Genomic DNA, 18,987 nt, shown 5'->3' on the forward strand with positions numbered 1-18,987 from the left:
ATGGTGCCGGAAGACATTCTCCAGAAACTAATTGTCCCGGAACAATGGTTCCGGAATTAATTGTTCCGGAACAAGTAATTCCAGAACACATGGTCCCGGAATTAAGGGTACCGGGACAAATTGTTGCAGAACAAATGGTTCCAGAACAAATGGTCCTAGCGCCAAAGCAGGAAAAAATGTTCCGAAGCAAATGATTCCGTGCCGAACCTCGTAGCAAACGTTCTCATAAAACTGTCCACCTTGCTTAGTTTTTTAATGAAATAAAGCTTGCTTTCGCACAGCTGTGCATGTCGAGGCTAAAAAAATGCCCACGAAGAAATCCGTCCATTTAAACCACATTTTGAGGAGAAAGCAAAGCGCTTCAAGTAATAAAGTCTGCTTTTTGCGTGCATATATTGACCTGAATTATTAAAAAGCCAGTATGAGACGTGTATCAAGTTAATGTGTTGATGCGCGCTCCTTTCAATCGCAGTGCGTAAGGTGGGAAAACACGAAAAGTAATTACACAGCACGAGTGCTCGCTCTCCAGTAAAGTCTTTATAAACGAGGGCACGCAATTCCACTTGTCAGGATTGCGGTGAGTCACAAAATATGAAAGAAAATCTTCAATACCATTCGGCCGTAGCTGCAAACCGTTTTTGCGGGATGGTTTACCCGGAATCGTGTGATTGTTATGGACGGACATCGGGACGCATGCGCACACAGACGAATTTTCCCTGCGGCCAAGAGTGTTGTCATAGCGCAAGTAAAGCAAATCGCACCTGTCAAGTCCCAAGGGCAACACGTACCGCGGCGCGAGTTCCTTTCATACCGCGCATAAAGCAATGACAGAAACAGATTTCACTTCTGCCCTTACTTCGTGACAGATTCCACTTGGTCTCTCTGGCGTTTTCCCCCTTTCTAAATGCACCCCTTCAATTGAGAACCAGAGTTTGGCCTTTGTAATGTCGCGCTGTCCATTTTTCCCTCTGCGTTAAAAATGAGCCATACACGGCAGCAGCATGAAGGGCGTGAGTGTTGCGCTAAAACGCCGGCGAATTACGGTGTCCGTACCCTCATGAGGTTGAATGGTGGTGAATCGGCTTTCTTGTCAGCGGTACGAATGCAAGCAGCCGTGAGTGCGCGACGAGGGTTTTCAAAAGGGAAAGTGGACGTATACGAATGGATGGACGCACTGACACCAAGATTCGCATGGTTCCTTCGTATAAGTTCTTCCATCGTAGGGTAAAATGGTTTCGACTTATTTTCTCTGCAAAGGATGTCAGCAAAAAAAAAAAAAAAAAAAAAAAAAGGCCCCGCATTTGCACACGTCGCTGCAAATGTCGTCGAAAGACGATTGTCATCTGCCGTGTCTGCCGCGTAACTGCGTCTCTTCTAATCCACCCACCTCTCACCCTGTTCCCCTCCTGTCTCGGTCCACCCGTTGGAGGTATGCGGCGTTCAATTTTGCCGCGTTCGTTCTACTGACGCTCCATCTGTTGGGACTTAGCGCTCGAGCCCCAAACGAGTGTATCGAACGCCAGCCTTGTCTGTGTTTTGTGGTTAAAACATTGTCTTCAACAAGAAATTATTATTAGATTTTTATAATAATTATTAGATTATTAATTATTATTTATTAGATCATCAGCGAGCGATGAAAGAAATCAAAGGAGAAGAGTCTCGCGAGATTGGGAGGGGAGGGCGGTTCGCCGTGGAGGCGCCAGCCAGCGATCTCCGAAAGTGTACGGTGGGGGTGGGGAGGGGGCCGTATGCTGTGCCCGCACGAGGTGCTCGACGGCGCGACCCTTGGCGAAAACGTGAGGGGGGCGTGGGCGTAACTATGATTTGCGTTCGCTTAAGACGCAGTTCGTGGTCCCTTCCTGGGGTGCACTTCGCGCCGCCGACGTAGAGGCTCATCATCGCTGCCGTTGAGAGAACCCACGAGTGAGTGCTGCCACAGCGCACTGCTGCTGCGCCCAAATATCGCATTCAAGACCATCGTAATCGCCAGCCAATTTTCATTTGCTCGCAAAAATCGAGCACACATCAACTTTTAATTAAAAGAACGCTGCAAACACCAGTTATGTTTTGACGTTCTGCCACAAATAAGCCTAATATAATATTTTTGCTGAACAATTTTGACAACTATGGAGCCCATTTCTAGATTTATTAGATCAAAAATGTTTCGCTCATACGGCGTCTCGTTCAAGGGTTCTTTCAACTTTGGCCGTGCAGTTGAATCTATGGACGGGCGGACGCACAGACAGACAGGCAAAAAGTTTCGAGTTTGAGTAGCCCCAGAAATATAAAATCAGTTTAAACTACCTTTCTCTGCGAGAGTTTGTCATTGACCAAATATCTGTGACCCCAAAAAACAAAACAAAACCAAAACCGTGTCTGCAGTCGGAAATAAACTCTTTTGACGAAGTGAAGTTTTTCACGATTAGCAGCAACTCCCAATCAAGACAAAAAATGGGACCCCATGCAATCACTTGTTCCTTGAAAAGTACTGCTTGCGTCGGCGACAGCCTGCGGAAAGGTCATTTCAACTGAAGTGCATGCGTGCGCGCTTGGAGAAAAAGACCACGACGTAACTAATGACATGACGGGTAATTACTGTACGTGCTTCCGCCAACCTAGATAAAATGTACCACTCTAGTTACTTCTAAATTACAAGTTGAAGCGGCTGAGTCGATAAAAGCAATGTCTTGTCCAGAACACGTGCTGAGACGGTGCGCATTCGAGAGTCTAATAAGTTAAGTCTAAAAGGTCTAAAAGAGACGAGAGTCTAATAATAGAGTCCCCGTTCTAATAAGTTCTGTTCGCGTGCATTACTTGCATGGAAAGTTTGTGCACCTTCGAATATGTTAGCGGGGTAGGGTGGTTAAATATCTTACTGCCCGAGGAAATAAACTCAAATTGGGAAGAGACGTTGTTTAAAACCTAATTTCTCCCACGTTTGCAATTTTAAAATGGCACCTAACTTCTCACTTGATATAAAGAAATAAAAAAAGAAAAGTAACGTGTATATTTGTACGCCGAATATTTCTTAAATGAGGAATGCTACCGTAATTAAAAACACTTAACAGATCTTTCTACTTTTTGATGCTTGATCGGGCTTCGAACTAAAATAGCTTCCGCATTGTCTCGTCGACCTCAAAGATTAATTTCCTGTAGCACTAAACCACTCAGGAAGAGACAGTTAACCTTTCCAACCTTTCCCCCAACACGCCGCAAGACTTTCTTTGGGCTATATTCCTGAACGACATACGAGTGGTGCCGAGCCCAGGACCATTTCTTTCTCCATGCTTTGGAGTAGGCACCATTTGTTCCGGGACTATCTGTACCGGGACCATTATATCCTGAATCTTTTTTCCCAGGATCATTCTATCCAAAAGAATTTTTTCCGCTACCGCCAAATTGGTACTATCCGGTACTATCCGATAATAGCTACCCCCAATGTACCGAACGAGCTCGTTCGCATACATTTAGGGAGATTATCACGTTCTCTTTGGATTATTTCTTGCCCGAGGCCCATTTTAAGGCATGCAGTGAGGCATGCTATTGATCACCCTTTTACATAACGGGCAATTTGTCACTTCTCTATGTACTGCTAAAGCATTTGGCGCGCTTTTCTGTAAGCGCTCTGGTAGCAGTAGTTGCCTGTGGACGTAGTGCACGGCGTAGCAAGCGAAAGGCAGCAGAATGTTGTTTTCTATTACTTTGCGCGGCAAAGCAGGCCTTAAGGAACGTCTTGTCATTTCCTCATGGAAGGAAAGCCACTGTCACAGTGTACATCGCGCCATGGTTACGAAACACGACGAGCGCAGAAGCGGCGGTCCACATAAGTTGTACCAACGGCAGCAGTCTCTCGGATTCGGACAGCCTATTTCGGGGACGGAGACAAACTGTTACACAAGAACATATGATCGCGGAATTAAACGTGCACCAATTTGTTTTGAATGAAAAAATTTGTAAAGGTGTTTATATGTTGCACATCCACGCGGGGGTGCGTGTGGTCGCTTAGCGTTGCGACCGGTTGAAAAATAAATATAGTCTGGCTGACCGTCTGTCTGCTTGCGAATAGAATCAAGGGGAAAATATACTTATGTAACTAGTACACCATTTGTATAACAGCGTTGCAATTTTGTTCTTGACAAATAGCTTTTTCCCCCTACATGGTGGAGTGGGTCAGGCATGGCATGGGTGTTTCCTGAAGTAACAGCAACGCTACCATTTGATACCCTACCAACGCGTACCTACCTTTACCAACCCTTTACCAACGCCTACCTACCCTTTACCGACCTTTACTAACGCTAGCCCACCTAAGGGGGGCTAGCGTTGGTCTATGGAAAAGACGCCTCTTTTATAGGATTTAAAAATCTCGCATGGCCGTTCCTACCCACGTCTGTATGTCGTGATAAGAGAGAGAGAGAGAGAGAGAGAGAGAGAGAGAGAGAGAGAGAGAGAGAGAGAGAGAGAGAGAGAGAGAGAGAGAGAGAGAGAGAGAGAGAGAGAGAGAGAGAGGGGGGGGGAGGGAGGGGGGATGAACGGAGGCAGGGAGGGGAGGGGGTAGAACGAGATAGGAAAGCCTTTTTGAAGGCATGGCGACTTCTAGGCCTGTTGGGGCAGGCGGGCTAAAGGACAAGGTGAAATAAAGTGTCCTTTGGAATCCAAAGCGTCTTGGTTTTGCCGTGGCCCTTGTGGGAGGATAACTTTAACTCTTATAGATACAGAAGCAATAAAGTATATTGAATATATGTAGAGAAGGGAAAATTTAGGAGGAGATCTGACGCAGGTTTGTTCTGGATGGGCAAAAATGTTTTGTTTTATTTGCATCGTCAGGCAGGTCCAGAGGGGTCTTGCTCGCCCTGTGTAAGTGTGGGCTTCAGACTTAGCACAGATGACTGACTGCTTGTGCAGCGCTGTGCTCTAAGACTATGCGGGTATGCGCTACCCTGTCGGTATGTATATATACTGCGCGAGGCTAGTGCGAGCACACATTTTTTTTGGTAGGCCCTCCTAGTGCTTGCGCGCTAATTTATAATTGATTTATTAATTGATCGATAGAACTTCTTCATCTACTGAAGTCACGAAGTTGATTAGCTGTTTTGTAAGGCGTTAGAACATAAACGGTAAGCCCAGAGCATAGCTCATACCCTCCGTGGGTATGTGCATGCTACTCTGATTATGTAATTCTACATGTGCTGGGCTTCAGAGTACGCGCAGGCTTCAGAGTGGAAGGATTTTTTTCTTTTTATTGAACTACCCAGCGCTTTCACTCTTATAACAGAAAATATACAGACATCTGGGTGTCTCGTGTTTAAGGAACAAAAGAAGCACTGTATGAGACCGCTACAAACGTTTACTTATATGACGCCAGGCTGTCACTTTACGAAGGCCTTTCATCTCTGCGTTCCTTGCGAAGCATCGTCCCAGATCGCAGTCGGCGATCCTACGCTAGCCTCTGCTTGTTAAATTCTAGAAACGACCCGCGCGTTAATTCGTTCCGGGAACGGGGGTGCGTAAAAAAACTGCTGTTAGCGCACCCTCCGATACTCAGAGACGCGTCGGCACCGTAATGAGGTTCCGGGGAGCATGGAGTCAAGCTGTGTTTCACGTAAACAAACAAACAAAAAAAAACACGCCTAGTTTCAGGCGTTGTGCAATTGCTCTGCTGCATGCAACTGCTAAGAAGGCTTGAACTAACCCGATTAAACGGGTAAAGCTTCGAGTAGGCTGGATGAAAGAAAGAAAAAAACTTGTAGGATAGTTTCACGAAGCAGCGCGACGGCACCCACAGGGTCGGTTGCTCTTTTTTCTGTACCCATTCAACTTGATTACTGAAGTTTCTGACGGTTTTTTACGGGGATTTATTGGTTATGCGAGTGGTGGCAGGGGTAGAGAGGAAAGATGATTAAGACGGAAGTCTTAATTAACGCCTTACGAGTAAAAAAATCCGGCGCTGCTGACCATCCAAAGAGAATGGTAGCAAGAATTGTGCAGAAATTTTGTGCATAATTCTTACTCCACTTCTCCGTAAACCTTACTTCGTAAACCTTAAGTTTTCTTGGTGGTATCTTGTGTGGTATTTTTTGGTTTTTGAGTAAATCACGTGAGGGCGCAAGATTACATAGATCTCTGTAATTTCGCCATGTCATTTTGATTTTTTTTAATTGAGATTTGGCGGCGAGCAAAAGCGACTCCTGGTTGCATATAGTTCGCGTTGGAGTATATTTGGGCGATGTTGGGGGACCTTTGGTTTTGTTTGGTTATAGATGTTTCATTTTTGGTTTTTTATTGCTTCCCAATGATCTCTTGTAACTATAATGTTATAGCCTTTAACGGTCTTAGCTTCGCAAATTATGCATTTGTGCGCCGATACCAGACGTTACACGACTGGTGCTTTCCAGATTTTTTGTGTTTTTTTTAGTTTTCTATTATGTGTTACTCGCGCGAAAGCGGTGAACTAGATAGAATTTTGGGATTTGGTTAGTGCATTGCTAATTTTTGAATTAATTGCTAATTTTGGTTTCGGTTTTGTTTTTCTCAAATAAAACAATCTACATTTAGACTATTCGAACCATTATCCGGACATAACGCATGGATACATGATAATGCATGCATGCATACGTAATAACGCGTAATTTGCGAAGTTAAAACATCTTAATTTAGCAAATCATGCGCTATTGTGCAGATACAAGGCACAACGCTTTTCGTTGCTGGGGTATACTCGACAAAGGATGCTTACTCAATAAAAACCCCGCGGAGCGCAGCGTGTGGCGACAACAGGCGCTCCTCTGCCCCAGAGAACGCTTATTTTAGGGAAGTAGTGGCGGGAAGTGAAGCTGACTTCGTTTATATAATAAAAAAATACATAAAATAGCAAAACATTCCTCGGGACACTTCAGTTTGCTTGCGTGTCTCCGGGGGAATCCATAATGCTTTCGCGTTCAAAGCATGCTGACTTACGTGCCCTGGGCAGCTTTTACTGCGAAGCACTATATGTCTCACACCCCACCCCCTTTTGATTCCGGTGAAGCCGGTTTACTCGGCGCCGCTCCAGGGCTCCTCCTCGCCACCGCCGGCCTCCCACTACAACTGCTATTCCCCTCCCCACTAGCGATGCCTCGATCTTTCCCAAGCTGCGCTATCGGCTGACAACGGCGGTAGCATCAGATGATTGCGGAGAATACACAGAAGCGCGAATGAGCGTCAAAATGACCGAAAGCCGCTTCCGCTGTGGCTGTCTCAAATTCCACCTCGCCGAGTGGGTGTGAATTGAAGGGCCACTTGCCCGGTTGGAACGCCGACGTGAGCCCATAATTCTTCTTCAGCTTGAAAGGCTTTCCGAGCGACATTTTCGCCGGTGTATTTTATTATGCCTCAGTATGCGCCCATCACCGGTTGCTGGTTTATGCGTGCACGGGTTGCGGGGGGGAAAGAAGTGGGGCGTGCGCGCAGCTGGGCTCCATGCCGCTTCCGATAATGCCCGTTGAGCTGGTTTGAGATTTAAATGTGGAAGTCTCATGGCTCAATACGTCCTGTTAGCTGTCTTCGGTAATCGAGCGGTTTCCATCTGGGTTGCTGTGTTACACACAGTAAGATGCCAACGACGGGGGAAGGAAACGGACAGCCGCATGTTTGTCCGCTGCAATAAAGCACGAGACCTTCCCGCTTTAACTCACTATGGGACGAACGCATGTGGTTCGTTTGGAGGAAGAGCGGGAATTGAAGTAGCGTTGGTCCGAACAGAAGCACGAACAGGCGCGAAAAGAATAGAAAGCCGCTGCGGCTGCCGTTACGTCCTCTAGTTCCAGCTCGTGGAGTAGCTGCGAATCCCTCCCGCATGAACGGCAACTTTCCCCCTTGGAACGCCGACGGGGGGCAATATTACTTGTTCAGCTTAAATGGCTTTTAGAGAGACATTTTCGACGGTTTCTTTCACTTCCAAGCCCGCGCACATAACCGGTTGCCGGCGTGCATGAGTTGGGAGCGGAGGTTGGGGGAGTTGGCGTGTATGCGAACCTTTAGGTTTTATGGCATTACTGATGACATATCCGTTGTGAGGGCGGGAGGCTTATACGTGGACGTCAAATAACCCAATGCGACTTGTCCGGTCTCCTTTCAGTGGTCGTGCGGATTGGGTTGTTGTGTTCCACAAACAGTAAGATGCCTACGACGCGGGAGTAAAACACGCAGTTCCATGTTTGTCCGCGATACTGAAGCTGGGGTCCTTCCAAGTTTAATTCAGCGAATTGTCTAGGAAGTATGCTCAATCGCAAGTTACGAACAAACGTGTTTTCTTTCGTGCACTCCGTGTACTGCGTCCAGCAACCAGCTTCGCAGGTCATGCTTATTCACAGAGTGGAAGGGCACTAATTTTTTTTTTAGTACTGCTCACTTACGGCGTTGTGCTGGATACGCGTGTCTCTGGGCGGTTCCAGGTGCGGCGGGTGACGTCAGTGAGTCCGCCGGGTTCGGTATCTCCCGGTCGCTTCGAGCTGCGCTGCCTGGACAGGGCACGTCCTGCGCGACGGCATCGGAGCGCCGCGTTTTACACGTCGAGCTTGCTATGGCATTCTAATAGCGTAAGCACAGCCTGCGAAACCAAATACTATGAATACACAAAACATGCGGTCTTACACAATGCTTAGGAGCCATGTTAATCTATAGAGCAAAACTTTTACCACCGACACACTTTTTCAGTAGAAAAATCTCTTCGTTTATTGCTTATGGAAACCTAGTTGAAAGTGCGTTTCAGTTGCATGCAAGAGAATTGCAAAGATGCAAGTACTCAAAAATATTTGTTGGCGCCATCAAAGCGACTTGCAGGATTGGCCACAGTGGCGTCACCCGGCACTACGAAAAGCAAATACTGCGCAAACAATCGAGTTCAAAGACCGGAGGTCAACATGGCGAGCGTAGAAATATCTTCGCATGACTGTCCCCTGTCCTGGTCTGTTCGCACGGCGTCGTTTTTGACGCGACAGCGTTATTATAGGCTCATTTTTTGATTTCCCCGTGGCTGCTTGCCGTCCGCTATCAGCCGTGCTCATTAGGCGACCGAGGAAGTACGTCATCGTTGCCACCCGGAAGCTACCACTGAGGTAGCCAGATATGCCACGGCTCGCTTGAATCTGGAATAAAGCGCACCGGCAACTGAAATGCATAAAGAAGGACAAGGATACTACGGCGGAGACGAAGGAAAGTATACACATTTCCAGCAGGTGCCGCGCCTGCGCAGCGAAGTTCGTTATAAGCCCTGTCGGTGTTAGCATGCTCGGCAGACACGTTCGCCAGCGGTGGCCGCAGCAGACGCCATCCCAACAAAGCGCCTGCCCACCGTAAGCTAAAGATTTCAAATTTCGCGTAATTAACGTACCGGAGCCACATGTGGACTACGAGGCGCGCCGGAGTGGAGGGCTCCGGATAATTTCGACCCCCTCGACACACGGGCGTTTTAGTTGTCTGCTTCCACAAGGAAAACTGCTTCCGCGGCCGGGAATCGATCCCGTGTCCTTGGGCTCAGCAGCACAACGCCTCGCCCACTGAGCCACCGCGGCGTGTTTTCCACCGGAACAAATGCCGGTACCAACATTGGCCAACCTAACTAAAACAGGGGCAAACGATCAGCGCCAGTCTATGAAAAATCAAGGAAAGCGTAGATTATGAGCAGGAACGAACTTAAATAACATCCAGTATATGCCGCCTAATTGCACGAATTTCCGAACTACTTTTCGATATTCCCGCGGTTCTGTCCCCGCCGCAGGCACCGTATGGGAAACGACGGATGGCGCCAAGAAGTCAAATATTACCCTAAAAACAAGTACGGCGTCCCTGCTCCCAGAGAGCAGTCATGTAAGAAGGCTCGGCAGGGCTTAGAGTCAAGCGGCAGAGCCGATCTCGCAATCGACAAAATAGAGAAAATCCTGAACCAAAAGCGCCCGACCAAGGAAGGAGCAGCAGTGTGGAAGAGCAGGAAGGAAAGAGCAGGCCCATGCAGCCACTCACATGAGCAGGATTTCGGAGAGCCTGCCGCGCCACAAACTTACTCGTACCGAAGAAATTCGTCAGGGTGGCCAGGAAAGCGTATAAGGCAGCCTCAACGTCGCAATTTCTGCCGTGAGACGAACCGACAACTATCGCGCGAGGCGTAAACGAGTGTCCCGGTGTGTTTTTTTTTTTAGTGTGCGTTATGTTCTAGCGCGAGGCGTAAACGAGTGTACCAGTGTTTTACTACCGTGACTACATGAGACGATGGTTACGAGGACGACATGAGACGCCGACCGCCCAATCCCCTAGGGGGCTTCGTTCCTAAAACGCCCGTGTGTTTTAGATTACGGCGCACGTCAAAATTAATCCCAGGTGGTCAAAATTAATCCGGAGCCCTCCACTACGGCGTGCCTCATCGCCTGTGAAGCGTCGGTGCGTTAAACCCCCCCAATCAATCAATTAATCAATCAATCAACCTGATTGCGGAGTCAAGAGATGCAGCAAGCCAAGAGGCCGAAAGAGTCAGTACGAGATCCCAAGAGCCGAAAAGCGCAACGAGTCTTGTCCTGCCCGGTTGAATCGCTTGGCGCTCACATTTGCTGATCCAAGAGATTCAAGACTGGTCAGAAGGTCCAATGCCGTGTCTCTCGAGTCGCTGGATCTTTTGAGTCCTGGGATCTGTTGGCTCAGAATCGCGGCGTCGCGTGTCTTCTCGTGCGGATTCAATCAGCTGTGCTGCTCAACGCTTCCTGCATTCTGGAGTTCTTCCCGACTCACATATATAACAGGGGTTATCAGCATCGAGGGCTGGGTCTTCGTCTTTCATGACGGGGATTCTTTTTTGTTCTCACTTGGCTCACTGCCCAGCAGCTGTGCGTGCACTATCGACGAAGATCACACAATCCTGTTTCAGGGGCGAACACCGTCAGGGGATGGGGCTGTCGGCGTCTCATGTCATCGACGTCGTTCGTCGTCGTATTCTCATGTCGACACGGTACTAAAACATCGGGACACTCGTTTTCCAACGCCTCGCGCTAGAATGTTTCATCACCATGGGCGAAAACGCGTACTCAAAAATCACACCGTGACACTCATTTTTCGTTCGCGCTTGCTTGCTTGCTTCTATTTCGTTCCGTACTCTCTTTAACTTTAAAATTTGCAGTTCTCCGTTTCGAATTTCACTTCTCCTTTGTCGTCGTATTTGGGATGTCGCGTATATCAGCGCACGCCGTGTGGCGAGAGAGAGACCTACAATCTTTGAATACACTCATACACACGCATGCATGCTTCACTCCTCCCCAGGTTTCACGTTAGTGGAGATGGCCCGGTTTTTTCTGACGTCCTACAGAATAGTTGAGCGAGCTGATGACGCGCAAGTCATATAGCCATTTTTTAACGTGTACGCATGCCACGAAAGCAGAAAATGCGAATCAAGATTATCTTTGTGCTATCATCGCTTAGCAACACACGACACGTTCTGCAACTCGGATGTCATCGCCTAAATAGAAGCTGGAAGGGGTGAATTTTCCGTATGAAATTTAGCTCGGAACAACGAGGTGAAGTTTATATCGAGTGTCATAATGCCCAATCTTCGGCGTGCATAGTTTTGTTTGCTTTAACGTGCGTATTCCAATCTAACCCACTTTAATAGGATTACTCATTTATAAGCTTATGCAATCCAATTGCGGACTGATACCATCTTTAGGGTGACATTATTTAAATAAATCTAACCGCAGCTCGTGTAGATTAATTTCGGGTCCCCATTATTCTGCTTGTATGAATGAGTTCGTGAACGGACTGTATACGTTCGAAGCATTCGGCTTGTCGCAACGCACAAAGCCGTCCCGTGTGTCGCTCTAATGTCTGCGCGACGGGAAACAGCTGGCCCTCGCCGTGAGAGAAAGTTGTTCCGATAGCCGCTTGCAGGCCTATGCACGTCTCCGTACACACGGTAAGCGCCGGTACGCGCCCACACAGCGGCCGTGTGCGACGGCCAAGCGCACAAACGCGACCTCGGGGTGACGTCATCGAGAAAACCCCGTGTTTGCTTAGAGAACGTGGGTCAAACTGGCCCCTAAGACCGCTAATGGCCTCCGCTCACCTGTCGATGTTTTGACACGGCATCGCGCTGCACCGACGCTGGAGGTGGGTATAAACGAAAATAGCCTCGCACAGGGCGAGTGAACAAACATAGTGGGGTAACCTCGGACTGGGTTGGAGCGCTAGTGTCTTCCCACCTGAAACAATGTTTAAAGCTACTTATTTTCGGCTGCTGATTTTGTTTCTTCGTTTGAAAAACACCCCCCGCCCTCCAGTAGTGGAAAAAATCAAGAAAAAGAAACGTCCTGGTGCAAGCATTACTACCTGCAGGAGAAGTCTTAGTTCTGGCGATATATATATAGTTCGCTTTATAAAACCCGTTCAAAACTCACTGAAATGCGGAAAATTACCATATGATTGGCAATTAACTAACATAACCACAATTCTTAAGGTGTGTGGGCGAGCCAACGCAGATAATTGTACGCCGCAGTGCTTACGCCTGTATGCTCCAAAACTTTAAAGCATATAATTTATTAGACCCATGAAACCTCTCCATAACAGGAACTTCTTCACAACCTCACAACGCTACTTTTCCTTTTGATTATCTTGCACGTCCGCATTAACATAATTTATAGACGATATTGTATTTGGTGTTAATAATGCCACACAGATAGGTGTAGTACTTAGGTGCTTTAATAGAAAAGCATTTGATGCAGCTCCACACAGCCTACTTTCGTTAATATTGTCTCAATTAGGCATTCCTGAGTGCGTAGTTGGCTGAATTGACGACTTTCTACACAGCGGCAACAGCAAGTGGTTATCATAGGTTATCGGGCTGCACCCAGTGCCGGATTAGGAAACTTTGTGGCCCGGGGCTACTGCGTCCTTGGGGCCCTAATAATAATAATATTAATAATAATAATAATAATAATAATAATAATAATAATAATAATAATAATAATAATAATAATAATAATGATGATGATGATGATGATGATGATGATGATGATGATGATTCCGCTTTTTTATGCGAAAATTGGTGAAGCCGACGTTATGCTCTCTGATCAGTGATAAATTATACATAATTTTACGCTTTCCGGAAACTAATTTCTTGGCTTGATGTCTAGTATTATATAACGGATTTTATCAGGCGTAAAAGTTATTATGATTTGATGGACGGTCCATCACAGATTCACAATTAATCGAAGCGCCGTGTCGGCATGCACACGCCATGGTACACAATAGTATTTTCTTACAAGAAGCATAATTTATTACGCCTGTAAGGTTTTAATTTTATTGTAAAGTTCTCCGCCTGCATATATGGGAGGGCTCAAAGTCCGCGCAGGCAGCTGTCACTCACAGACATCTGCCAAACAGTTAGCCGCCACGGCTTACGGGCCAAAATCCTGTAGGTTACCCGCGCAAACGAAAAAGCACGCGGCGGTTGGGACGTTAGGACACGCGCCGCCTTTGAAGAAGGGGGGGAAAGGGGGGGGGGATCAGACATGTCGCGCAACGCAGCCTTCCTATCGCAGCACGATTAGCACAAAGACGATAAGCACAAAAATGTCGCTTTTTGGGCTGGGGAGCGGTCCGCTTCGTGCGTGGGTTTGCGAATGGCCGTCGAACTTATTCAGCGGTGATGAACTCCTGTTCCGCAGCTGGATGGTCTTTCTAGTCGGCAAGCCGTTACACATTAACGGGTCCCCTTTGGATTGGAGAGGGACAGCTGAGCACGAGAGATGGCATCAGACAACAGTTTAATAGGGATAGAATGTCTTTGCTCACCCCCGCGCTGCTGCTCCCGTGGGTGCCGCGCAAGAGTTCCAGCAGTCAGTAGTTCGTTGTCGATCGGTCGGGTCGTTGCTCGGCCGTAACTGGTAGTGGAAACACGCTGAAGCTTCGCGTCTAGATTCGGGGTCTACGACGGAGGCGAGTATGGGTGGACCTCTCGTTTTCGAGTCCTCAACACGTCTGCCGCGTCCACTGTTTTTCCTGCGCTCCTTCGGGGGTTCCTCTCCTCCTGCCGTCGCGCCTAAGCGGGACCAGATCTGCGGGCCGACCTTTGGTCCGCGTCGTCCGCCGGCTTATTCCAAAGCGAAAAGCGCCCACGGGGACAAACAGCTTACCGTCCCCAAATCGCGGCGGAGGTCCGTTTTCAAGGCGGCATCGAAGGGGCCGCACGCAGGATTCGTTTTTAAGTGGACACAGCTTTCGTCATCCCGAAAGGAAACATACGTTGTTGTTGCTTTGTTTGGCGTCCACGCCTGAGCTCTTCACACCGCCTAGGCCTGCTGATTTCCCAGCTCGAAGGGAGCCGCTAGGGTCGGGCTGGTCCGACGGCCTCTGCGTCCACACGGAGTGGCGCCTGGGGAATTAGGCTACGAATGGAGTCGCGTGGACATGTAGCGTCCGCAACGCTTGTTGCTCAGACAGCCTGTAGAGGCTACAGCACAGATGCGCGGGCTGAAGCCGAACGACCCCGTGTGTGGCCTACACAACCTTGAACATTTAAATAACCATATATACGCTGACCATTCAGCGAGAAATATCTAGTCGATATCAATCACGCTTATGCGATTCAACTAATCCACTCGCTTTATTGAACAGGTCGTCATCGCAATGAACCTCCTTGTCAAGCGCTATACATTGAAATTTCTAGCAGAAACTGTGTATGAGCCCGTAGGTGAGTGCTGAAGTTGTCAGTAATTACATATAACGTCCCTCAGGCTTAAACAATTTACAACGTTCTTCAGCCATGATTTCATTATTCGCATGCCTGACCCTTTCTTATACCGAAACGTGTGCGTGCCGAAACGCCCGCGTACGTAGACGTCCGTGTACCGAAAAGACTACCGAAATGACCTGTGCCGAAAAGGACCGGAGCCGAGCTCGGGGCCTTTTTTATGTGGCTTCTTAGGCATGGTCAAGCTGTGTACCGACGACTTTTGGTCCAAGGCGTCTTCTCATAAACGTCGGGAAAACAAGGAATAGGAGTAGGAATAACTAAATTAAATTGAAATGGACTCGAAGGTTGTCAACCTTGTCACGAGTTAGTCAACTTGTCACGAGTTAGTCAACATCGGTGTGAAGGTGAGGTTGAAGCTCTTACCTTCAACTTTCAATGCGCGCAGCGAGCACACTCAAGATATTTTTTTATATGATCGAGCGGGGCCCCTTGACAGCTGGGGGCCCGGGGCTGCAGCCCCGGAGCCCCCCCCCCCCCATTTCCCCCTTAATCCGGCCCTGGCTGCACCAACGTATAGCGAGCTCCAACGTTGGTGCGTCATCTGATGGATGGCAATCCTGGCTCGGACCTTCACATTTTTTGTGTTCATGAGGGACTTGCCTGCTGATCGCAAGTCCACGGTTAGATTTTGCGCCTATGACTCTGTTATATCTTCCTGTTGTTATAAATGACACAACGGACAGAGATCTTAACAAGGTTACTTGTTAGTGCAATAGAGAAAAAAATGTCATTTAATAAAATAAAGGGCTGCCATCCGTCCGTCCGTCTGTTTGTCTGTCTGTCTGTCTGTCTGTCTGTCTGTCTGTCTGTCTGTCTGTCTGTCTGTATGTCTGTCTGTGTGTCTGTCTGTATGTCCGTCTGTCCGTCCGTTTGTCTCTCTCTCTGTCTGTCCGTGCGTCCGGCCGTCTGTCCGTCCATCTGTCCGTCAATCAATCAATCAATCAATCAATCAATCAATCAATCAATCAATCAATCAATCAATCAATCAATCAATCAATCAATCAATCAATCAATCAATCAATCTCCTCAGGTGTTCCTTAATGCCATTCAGATAAGATTGCATAGAATGTTAACCTATATGTGTTTCACTTAGTGAGAGTGCAGGCCTCCAACGGCAAGCAATACGAGAGGTAGCAATTTCCGGAGACACAAATAGCACCATGTTTGTGGGCGCCTCACTAAGGCAAGAATTTCCTGTCGTTGCACCTGCCTAATCCGTCTTCGAGGTCCTCTCTTTCCTCTCAGCCCAAAGGGCTTCGGCGGATCCAGTTCAGCTGCTCGCTACGCAGTGGGGCGGCAACGCTTGGGCAATGTCTTGTGCCTTCATCATTTTTGCAGGAACTACCTCCTCCCTGCGCAATGGCTCTTAAGCTTTTTCTGGTCGAGTATTGGTGCGACATTAAAGGCCACCTGCCCGGATAGAGATAAGCAGGTTCTGGATTTTTTCACCTTCTCAGTTGCAAAGCTTCTAAATCGTGCTACGTATAATCAGATCATTCGCAATACCCTTAGGCCCCTTGTCATGCAAATAAAAGCATTATAACAACCCGACTTGTACTCTGTATATATAGTTGCGAGAAAACCACGACAGAGAGTGACAACAACCTCGCTTAAACAACTCCCAATGTAACAAGTGGCACAAAGCTGATGCTAGCCGGAACCGGATAGCCTAGGACTGATCGTGCCTCACTTAAGACGCTTCCCGTAGCGGGATAGGTCTTTGCTACCACACTTTACGCTGACTCGGCCTATACCCCCCACGTGATTTCGAAGTGGTCGAACCCAAGGCGTACCCCCCTATTCAGGTGCACCCACGTGGCAGCGACGAGACATCTGACTTGGTCCACTTTATTTGGTTATGCTCAACCTTCTCAGATGGCCGTGCGCAGTTACTCGCAAGTGCCATGGTTTCGACGTCGGCATTAGTGCACGTCGAGTATGTTAAGAAAAACCCCGAAATATTGGAAAATAATCAGAGACTTTACCCTAAAAAACTGGTCTCTATAAAATGGTTTAATGGCTGACCGAGTACCTTTCCAGTAATCCAGTCACAAATGAACACCGGTGCGCTTTCACCTTGCCACAGCAACCATAATGTGCCTCCAAGAACTATGCTGGACATCCCCTGCCCTCAGGGCAACGCCGAAGTGTGTGTTGCTCCAATGGGATCTTGTGAGACAACTACTTTGGTAAGGACACTTGAATATAATGTTACATTTATTACAACTGATTTATGTCGTATTTCCCAATTCCTTTTATCTGCCCTACCCACAGGGCTTTTCAGCCTCCGGTATGCATTATTTATTTATTTATTTATTTATTTATTTATTTATTTATTTATTTATTTATTTATTTATTTATTTATTTATTTATTTATTTATTTATTTTTTTTTTTTTTTTTATTTATTTGCTGCTACAATGCCGGCTAATAATTTTAGCACGTAGGTTAAATTGCCAGAGATCAAGCGTGTGAGCATACAAACAATGGTACAATACAATGAAAGCGTTCTTACTGCAGGTGTGGTCTGCTTTCATAATGCAAAAACAGGAAGAAGGCGGTGATATGTGTCATAGCTCTAGACCGTACCGAGCACGCATTTTTCGTCCTCGGTGAAACATTCCGCGCCACTTGTTAAATGCGTAACAGGTGTAGCGCAAATCTTGCAGCTTTCGTGTGGACACGTATGCGTGGGACAATCCGCAAGGTGCATAACCAGTAGGCCATCAGAGCACCGGCGATCACTGAACCGGTATTCGCATAGTCGTTTGGCACAACACTGTAGCACGTGCATGCTGCTGTGTGCCGGTTCTCGGAGATGCCACGGTGCTTTCAAAACATGGTTACTGAACAATGATTGAAATAATCGCCACATATTGTATATATAAGACGATCGGCAGACCGCATGCCGCATCAGCACGCCCTTCATAGCGTTGCACGACCGAGAGTTTGCCCATTTAAGCGACAACCTTGTTTAGCCATGTCGTTGTAGATTACGCCTGCGTAGACGTCCCAGTGATTGTGTTCGTTTGGTTATGATTTAGCGCCACGTGGGTGACTGGAATAGGAATATAAGCTGTGTTTCCTCCAAAAGTAAATCAGTTGAGAGCGCAACGCCTTCCTGTCCGCCACTCCATTTTGTGTCTTCTTTTAGTACGCAGCGCTTAAGCGCCCGCTGCTATGGTTTGGCGGCATCGTCGGCCTCGTGACCGAGCGAACGAAGGAAACACCGGAGGCAGACGGAAAACGTGGTATGCCGACGGAAAACGTGGTGCGTGGGCAGGGTGGTATGCCGAGGCGGCGCCACAGAAACCCGGCACGCGCTGCGCGAAACACGTACACAGGTTCTTAGGCATCCTTTTCGTCGTTCCTTTCTCTTTCAATTAAACAACTCTCTTTCCTCCTCGTTGCGTGGCTCACCCAAACCACGTGACATTTGCGCGGGAGGTTCAAACACGATTTACAACAACACGCTCGGCGGCGGCGGCGCGGTGCGAGATAACGGCAGAGTAGCGCGCGCCGACGTGCGTTCGCTCATCACGCGATCACTTCCTGAGACGCAGCAACTACATATGCGCCGTGACCGAGAAGACTGCAGTTCGCGATGCGCACAAATTTCGTGTTAGGAAGTATAGTAATCGCCAGCCATTTTTTTTAAAGCAAAGCCTTTTACCTCTACCCCCAAGGGTTCTTTCGCAACCGTTGGTGTCACCAGAAAACTCCAGAGAACAAATAAAAGAATTTACTTGCACCGCCGGGAATCGAACCTGGAACTAATACACCAACAAAGCGAGAGCCCGTTGTCTTACCGGTTTAGCTACGAACCCACGCGAAGACGGGGACGACAAGTGGTGTACTCAAAAAACACATCTACGGGTTTACCCCCTGCGTTCTCGCTGAATGCCACGTGAAAAAGTCACGCGACCACTCACGCCCGTCTAGCGGCCCTGCGCGAACCTTGCTCACGTGCTAAGAGTTCCAAAAATTAAAGGAAGCTAATACCAATGCATGGCATCTCACTTCTAGTACGCCAATGTGCTAAAGCCTGTGGCATCCAGTGTTCACGTAAAAAACCACAGTTCCTTGTCGTCCGCCCTCAGGCCAAATCAAGGAATACATTCAAATACTCCTTGACTGTCAGGCCATCACTCCAAGCCCCAGCATCAAGATCGTGCGTCTACATCTCCAGACTAACATCAAGAGTGACGTCTCCTTGCAGCGCCTC

The 18,987-nt window shown here is 47.8% G+C and overlaps 1 protein-coding gene across 3 annotated transcripts in view; it reads right to left on the reverse strand.

The window, feature by feature from the left end:
* LOC144156244 (U-scoloptoxin(11)-Sm5a-like) overlaps window positions 1-18,987 on the reverse strand; it is a 240,614-nt gene that overhangs the window by 119,433 nt on the left and 102,194 nt on the right. For 2 of the 3 annotated variants that reach the window (XM_077688158.1, XM_077688155.1), the window contains exon 2: window positions 8,388-8,508. The exons of the other annotated variant lie outside the window; for it this stretch is intronic. The gene's annotated coding sequence lies outside the window, so the exon portion shown is untranslated. The remainder of the gene's footprint in view (window positions 1-8,387; window positions 8,509-18,987) is intronic. 3 annotated transcript variants of the gene reach the window in all.

This window comes from Haemaphysalis longicornis, unplaced genomic scaffold (assembly GCF_048455015.1).
Source record: "Haemaphysalis longicornis isolate Haplotype H1 unplaced genomic scaffold, Haemaphysalis longicornis Haplotype H1 scaffold_1, whole genome shotgun sequence".
Lineage (NCBI taxonomy): Eukaryota > Metazoa > Arthropoda > Arachnida > Ixodida > Ixodidae > Haemaphysalis > Haemaphysalis longicornis.